General features: G+C 41.4%; 1 long non-coding RNA gene across 1 annotated transcript; it reads right to left on the bottom strand.

The window, feature by feature from the left end:
- Positions 1–4,729: 4,729 nt before the first annotated feature.
- Positions 4,730–7,175, bottom strand: LOC127321694 (uncharacterized). The gene is made up of 5 exons (XR_011745895.1): positions 6,644–7,175; positions 5,996–6,263; positions 5,723–5,770; positions 5,520–5,635; positions 4,730–5,340 (listed from the first exon to the last, which is right to left on the bottom strand). It is a non-coding gene; the product is annotated as an uncharacterized lncRNA (long non-coding RNA).
- Positions 7,176–8,528: the final 1,353 nt, after the last annotated feature.

Below are 8,528 nucleotides of genomic sequence, written 5' to 3'. Positions count from 1 at the left end.
TTCGACTCCATATAATCAATAGCTTAACAACCGTCTAATTCAAAATCTCAACACTGTAGCATTTACCTCCTGCCTATCGAATACAATTATTTCACACACTGAAATATTTTATACGTGTTTTGAATTGGAGAACATGGGAACCGACTTTGGTTCTGATTATGACTTGATGTGACCCTAGGCCCTGGATTCCTGAGCAGAACGTATGTGTTAAAACAAAGAGATTACAAAGTGCTAATTCCCTTTTTTGTAAGTCCTGGTGGCATTGACACTCCTTTCTTACTTGCTAATTTATTTTTTTGGTGTTTATATATAATAGAGAATTACCAGCTTATTGTCGAACCCGTTAGATTTTGGGCAATGATTGTTAAGTGGCTGCTTCCTAATTAAAGTTTATGATGTCATGTAGATGGATTTGTGAAAGATGCAGCGGGTCGTTCTTCAGATCATCTACATGGGATTCCCATCTACATGTATGTTCATGGTTTCATGGAGTACTTCAGCTCATAGGAGCCACATACGATCCTGCAATATTTGCATTTTTTTGACCTTGCACGATATGCATTCAATGTATCGCCAAGGCGCGTCCGTGAAACATCTTCGTCAGACTCGTTTTGGCGCGCGCAGTTCCCGAGCGAATCAAATGAATTTTGACCGTTCTCTTAAAAAAGGGAACTTTGACCGTTGGATCAAGTGTTGGAGAACTGATGTGCCAACGGCCAATAATTGCTTGTGCATCATGGTGATGGCTTATCTGATTTAAAAAACTGAGATTTTTTTATATATATAGTGGATATGTGGACAGATATAGATATAGATGGACAAATACAGATATAGCTTCGACTGTAGCCACACTCAAACTCAAAATCAGTTGAGCTGCAAAACCACTAGCCAATTAACTCCGAAATATTTCAGAGGCATTTTTGAATTGCAGTTCGGAGGAAATGGGAGTAACTGATTTTGTTTGTGATAATGGCTTGATATGACCGCTGGGAATAAATGCCTGAGCAGAGCTACTTCGCATGGTCTACCATTTTTATATTAGACTAGTCATAGTGGTAAGTACTACCTCCGTCCCAAGGAATAAGGCCCACGCGTATTCCAAGACGAACTTTGACAATAAAAATTGAGCAACACAATCTTGATTATATTATACTCCGTATGTAATTAGTATCGTTGGATTCGTATTGAAAAGCACTTTCTAATGATTCTAATTTTCAACGTGATGATGACTTGATGTGACATTTGGCCGTACTAGTACGGTCTCATATTTTTGTATTACTTGGACTGTAGCCAAATTCGAAATCTCATTCCAGCGGCAAAACTTCCCGCCCGAAAAATACAAATATTTCACACGCTTCTAACTTCCCATTCTACCCTCGTAAAGATGACAACAATGTCCATGTATAAGTCGGTTGGTGGGGGGTCTACCCATCATTTTTTTCGATCACCACCTCCCTAGCCCCGGAAACTAACCGAAAAAAATTCATTTCCCTCAGTCTCTCCTCTGAGACCACACCCACCGGAACTTCCCAAGTCCCTCTCTCTCCCACCTCCACGACCACCGCACCGGAACATCCCCGCCGGACTTCCCTGGCCTACCCGAGGCCTCGCGATCCTCGTCATCCGGCTGCCTGCCGGAGCCGCTTCATCGACGCCGTCATCAACCGGACCGGATCATCCCCGCCGAACCTCGAAACCATATGCTCATCCAGCAGTCTACCGCAGTCGCTTCAGCTGCGGTATCGTCCACCCCACCGGAGCCACTTCGCCGGATCCGTCGTCCACCACATCGGATCTTGCTCACCGACACCGCTGTGCATGAACCGGATCTGCTTCACCGGCGCCGTGCATGATCTAAACTCTTCTACTGTCGCTTTTTTATTGCTTGTCTGCAAGTTCTTGTTTAAACTCGGGGGAACCTGTTTGTGCTAACGACGCACCGTTACGTTTTTTGCAGATGAGATGAGTAACCATGAATTGTAATGGCCGTCTCTCCAACCCCAAGTAGCACATGTAGCGTACTTCATCACCGGATCTATCAACCCCAGGAAGATCTGCTGTGACTCCCACAGAGTGCTTCTCCTAATGTAAGTCCCTTGTTTTAGCGTCATGTTCTTGGTTCAGATGCTTGTATGTCTGAAGCTCTTTTAGTTCATTCCTAGATATGACCGTAACACCTTGCTATTTTCTAGTTCATTGCTAACTTTAAGCGATTGAACATTTTGGTTTGCATTCCCTGCTCTGTAGATGTAGCCATCATAACTTCTATCTTGCTCAGTCGTTGTTACAAAAATTATAGGCTGCTACTATTTTGTTCATGCCAATCTTGTTCTCCCTGAACATGTTGGTTTCCATTCCCTGTACTACAGGTGATGCCATTGGTATTTCTATCTACTTCGTCGTAAGCTAACAAAGTAACTGCCTGCTATTAGTTCCTGCATGATATCGCTCTGCCATCCTGCAGTACAAATTTATTTGAACTCATCACAGCAGCTACTTCCATCATAATTTTGTCTGCCATCTGATTCTTCAAAAGCTGCAATATTAACTTGTTTCTCTTAATTGGCATGGCGCTCACATATAGAATGGTGAACATATTGGTGTGCATTCCCTCTTCTACAAGTTCACAGGTGATCCCACTATATTCCGTGTCTGGTCCATCCTAAGCCGTAGCATTAACTATCCTATATGTGTTGCTCATTTCAACTTTATATCCCGAAACAAATTGATTTGTTTCCCTTATCTACAAGTTTATGAGTGATGCCATTATAACTCCTATCTGTTTTATTCCTAGCTATTATAGTAACATCCTGCTATTATTTAGTTCATGGCCAATTTTAAGTAACTAGTACAAATGCCCGTGCGTTGCCACGGGTCTTCAAATTTCATTTCTCAATCCACATATATATAATTTACAACTCACTATGAAAATTCAAAACAAATTAGGGATATTATAATCTACTACTACATGATAATGCCGAACGCAATAACAAGACAACATTATTGTTCATACGTGTGAAGTTAGATCTTCTTGTTACTCATCCACTTAAGTCCCACACCAACCTCTCATTTTGGATGTATTATTGACCGTCATAATCTAGAATAATAATCACCAAAAGTGTTACAGATTTTGTATTGATGTAGTATAAAGCTTAAACTAATAAAATAATCAACACCTATTTTGGATCGGAGGGAGGACATCAATTTTTCCAAATACTCATCAACTAAATTATTTATTTTTTCAAATACTCATCAACTAAATTATTTGAAGTGCATTTTAGACTATTCGCACAAAAATAAACTTAGTTGAACAGTTAATATAAATCCAAAAGGAACATCGCAAACAAGGTAATACATGATGAGCATGTTTGGATAATCTGGAAATTATCTTAATAAATGTCTTACCAAAAACAATAGTGGCAAGCAACTCCCCGGGACAACACAAATAACTATGTAGAAGCCCTGGGAAGCATACCAGGGGCCAAGCATTTAAGCTGAAATGATCAAGGATCATAGTTGATACATGTAAGACAAATTTTAGTGACATGCCCAATTTATCGCCTTAACATGTTGCGACATAATATTGCTTACATCTCACAATTCATATTTAAGAACCGAAGAACCAAGAGGCCATAAATAGACGCCGCAGAAACTGACTTACGTCTCCCTGCAAATCAATCAGAACACAAAATGGCACAACCTGCAAGGGTAAAAAACTCTATTGCCAACCAAGATGTACAACAGTGAAGTTTACAACTGCCAGACCAACCCCAACAGCTCTAGCATTTATATTAGTATTGAATCAGAACATCAGATTAAATCTCATCACACTGGAGGTAGGCATCCAAAGCATGCTGCTGCTTGGGGTTCTTAAGAGTTTGTTCATCTTGGGTAAGAAGGAACTATCTGTTCTCTATCTGCTTTCCCCCAGAAAGCTAGCACGGCACAAACAGTGGTAAATTCCTCTACCAAATGCAAATGTCAGTAAATCGGCCTACGGTTAACTAAGGCATTGTATCCAAAATACACCTCTAGCTTAATCTAGCACTGCTTTGTTTTGATTTGCAAACACATCCGGGATAGTGGTAATCCTACTGGTGTGTTTGGATGCCGTCAGTCAAGACATGCATGCCATTCTCACTCATTTGCTACACTTCTGATGGCGATAAGAGACGTAGTTGATAAATTCTCTACAAACAGAGAGGGAAACCAAATACATTGAGTGAGTGACTTACTATATATGACCACTCAAAGGGAAGAAGAAATGATATATGCTGCGCTGGATATTGACAAAAAAATCAGTGTAGAGCTGACGATACTTACTCCCATGGATCATCGCCGACGAGAAGGACATCGTTTTCGTAGTCAACATAAACAAGCTTCCAATCTGAACTTGCAGGATGCTCAAGCTTCCCCTGGAGTCCAAACATGGATGTGATGGCCGATCTCAGCTCACGGTAATCTCTGTACCGTGTCACATCTATAGATCTTTCAACGGATCCAAACTTCTGAATCTGTTTTCATGAATTAGAATATAGCAATAGCATAAGCAAAAGTGCCAAGTATTATGTTCGCTACCAAAGAACTCAAAAAGCTGAAGGGTCATCCATTGTTCTACCAAAGAATATAGCAATAGCATAATATCGTGATGAAAAATAATAAAAGGAATTACACATTAACTGATTTCTTACTTTCTTGAACCTTGATAGGACAAATATTCTCAACATTAGAATCACCATTATTCAGAAATTAGGAAATAGCATATCAAAACGAGCAAAGAAATAACATTTTAAAAATATATAACAATATTTCCTTTCATCTTTACTATGAATAATTAATGACTGTAGATTGAATGGCTTCTTGCTTTTCTAAAACTTAATATGATAATTTTATCATCATTAGAATTTCTATTGATTAGAAATTAGGAAACTACATATCAAAATAATCAAACAATTTTTTTTTTCAAAATATATAAACGTTGTGCTCAAAGCATCTCGGAAGATCATACCACATATTAGAAGAAGATACTGTTCTACGGACTCATCTTGAAGACATAATACTCACCTACGAGTTTCTATCAAACGCAAGAAAGTAAAAAATTCAGGACTTTGGATATATGATTTGTTATGCATTTTTCAACCATTTGAACAATTCATGGATGTAATTTAAATGAAAGGAGGACAAATGGATCAGACCTCCTGAGCGGCACACTGACGGCCAATCAACCTACGCGATGGTGGCTACCTGGTTGGAGAGGGAAGGACAGTGTAGGCGGCAAACCTCGGCAGCGGCTGTGTCAGTGGGAGACAGTTAAGAGGCAATGGATTCCAGAGATCATCCCTAAAAAATGAAACCAATTAATCTTCAGATGGCATGGCAACACACTGTGTACTACAACCAGATGACATGACTAACACATATCCGCATTATTTCATTCTAGTGCATGTCCTATAACAAAAAATGGATTAGTACAGCTTAATAAACAATCAAATGAACAACAATATGCACCATGGTATCACCTATGTTTCCTCGCAGACTTATCTTGGTGTGAGTCCCCGAGCTGGCACACTCGATATAAGGGCTGGAAGGAGACCAACTTAGCCTCTACAAATATGTATTGATGCCACTCCTAGTGCTGACAACATTTTACATACACATCATTTCAGTTACTGTTTCTAGTACCTAATTGAAATGCATAACCGGCAATGTGCATTGTACTCACCAAAATCTGCAAGCTGACATTATGTGTTACTCCTATTCCGGTGTTCATCTGCAAGAAGACATGAACATGTATTGTACCATGAGAACTATTAAAGCAACGGGCCACAACACTAAACACATAAATCATTGGTTTCATGCTATTAAGATTTTAATCCGGAGAGCAGAGCACCAATTCAATAAAGTAGCAGACTATGGATAAATTTTCCTAAGAATTAAAACAAAACTATTAGGATAACACAGATTACATGAAAATGGTACACTAAAGAGTACTCACCAACAAGATCAGGAAGTGTGTTGTTGCGTGTCCTCTGATACATGGTCAGTCAACAACTCAAGGACCACAACTTGCGAGCAGATGAAGCCGCCTGTCAACTAATAGCTCTGAGCTAGGTAGCTACTGGTGCCCTGGACACCGCTACCGATCTAGCTGTTAGCCTTGTTGGAGCCAAGAGTGTTTAGACCTCAACGACAGTTTGATGCCTCACACCTTGGCAACTTCTTGATAGCAAATTCCAGCATGGAGAGGTAGCAACCCTCTATCTCTGATTGAAGGCATAAAATATAATCAAATTCATCATCATTCTTCTGGAGACGAATAAGAAAAAAGCCATGAAAATTTTGGACAATATTGAGCTCTGCATCCAGTCTTCCCCAAAAGACTGGCTTCTCTCTTCCAAAAATATTCTAGTAAACATGATGGGCATTGTCTATCTCTACTCTTTTATTTGGTATTGCATGGGGGCTTTGTAGTACTGTTCTACTTGACCATGAAATCTAGAGAATTGAGATAAACATATGTTGCTTGATATTTTCTCAATTTACGCTAGCCTGTTGCTGCTGTACCAGTACTTACTGTGCTTGATATTTCTGTTTCCATCTAATTTGATTCTAGTCTGCAAGTTTGCTAGCAGTATGAGACTACCTGATTCCATACTTCCCAGCCCAGAACGCCAACCAGCCGCAGCACAACGGGCAGATTCACAAGTCCTAAATCCCAATCTCCAATCCAAAGCAAAGAAGCTCAGATCGGCCCACGCCGCACGGCTGCAAATGTATGTAGCGACAGCAACATAATAAACAACAACGGTTGCTAGTATAGCTGGAGCCCATGGAGGCATACCTAGGCGGCGCGGACCTCAGCCGATGATCTGGTCCCGCATCCCGTCGATCTAAGCCCCGCAGCCGACGATCTGGCCCCCAAGCCGGGCAGCGACGCGTGCGAGGCTGAGGGTTGCCTTCGTCTCTGGCCATGCCGCCAGGATCAAGGGGGATCCCCACATACATGTGTGGTGGAGAAGAAGGGCGCATCAGCTAATTCCAGGTATGCTCGGCGGCGCACATATGCGGGGTCGGAGAGGTTAGGGGAGGACATAGGGAGGTGGGCTCACCGTCGACGGGGAAGATGGAGTGTCGGCGGTAGTCCACTGCGACCGAGAGGTTCACAGGATAGCCAGTTCGGCGGCGTGGACGGTGCGCTCCGGATTGCACTGGAGACGGCGCTTCCGCCTTGTCTCCATCCTTGTCGTCGTCGTTGCCGCAGTGGTGGTCGGGGTGAGCGGCAGGAGGAGCACAACGGCGGCGGCCTCCGCCTGCCCCTGGTATCGTGAGATCGGATCCAGGGATTGGGGTTGGGGTTGGGGCATGACGAGGAGGTTTCCTGCTGGCTTGCCCACCTGTCAGCGCATGCGTGAGGGCAAGCGATCGATGGACATAGGTAGGTTGGACGACCAAACGTATTGTGGCAGAATAAGAAACCAGTTTAGTCTTTTTAAGTAGTAGAGATTGCACATGTTGGTTCGCATTCCCTGCTCTATAGCTTTTGGAATCGTAACTTCTATATTTGGTTTACATTCCCTGCTCTGTAGATCTAGCCACCATAACTTATCTTGCTCAGTCGTTGTTACAAAAATTATGGCCTACTACTATATTATTTGTGCCAATTTTTTACTCCATGAACATGTTGGCTTGCATTCCCTGTACTACAGGTGATGCCATTGTTTTGTATCTAGTTCATTGTAAGCTAACAAAGTAAGGACTTAGTTTGGCATGCTATCACTCTCCTATCTAGCCTGTAGTACAAATAAACTTGTCATACTACTAGATAATAATTTTGCGTGTCATCTTGTTCTTCAAAAGCTGCATTATTGACTTGTTTCTCTGACTTGGCATGACGCTCACATATGGAATGCTGAACATATTGGTTTGCATTCCCTCTTATACAAGTTCACAGGTAATCCCACTATATTCTGTATCTGGTCCATCCTAAGCTCCAGCATTAACTATCCTCTATGTGTTGCTCATTACAAGTTTATATCCCGAAACATCTTGATTTGCATCCCCTTCACTATAAGTTCAGAAGTATTATTTAGTTCACGGCCAAAATGAAGTAATTTCACTTGGCACATGTTGGTTCACATTCCCTCCTCTTTAGCTTTTGCCATCGTAACTTCTATTTTTGGTTTACATTCTCTGCTCTGTAGATGTAGCCATCATAACTTCATCTTGCTCAGTTGTTGTTACAAAATTTATAGCCTGCTACTATGTTGTTCATGCCAAACTTGTACTCCCTGAACATGTTGGTTTGCATGGGACTCGACAGTAGTAAGTCTGTTGTTTCATTCTAACATGCTCTGTTATATAGGCTATTGGTATGCGGCATGCACTCTTTGTTTGCTTATTGTGCGCATTACAATGATCTTGTTATAACGACGAAATGATGAGTTCCAAATTCTTTGGCAAACAATATTGTAGTGTCTTTGCCTTTCCATTGTTGCTGTCTTAACTTGTAATGTCTTTGTTTCTGATAT

This window comes from Lolium perenne, chromosome 5, assembly GCF_019359855.2.
Source record: "Lolium perenne isolate Kyuss_39 chromosome 5, Kyuss_2.0, whole genome shotgun sequence".
Lineage (NCBI taxonomy): Eukaryota > Viridiplantae > Streptophyta > Magnoliopsida > Poales > Poaceae > Lolium > Lolium perenne.
This window is presented reverse-complemented; position numbering and strand designations above follow the sequence as displayed.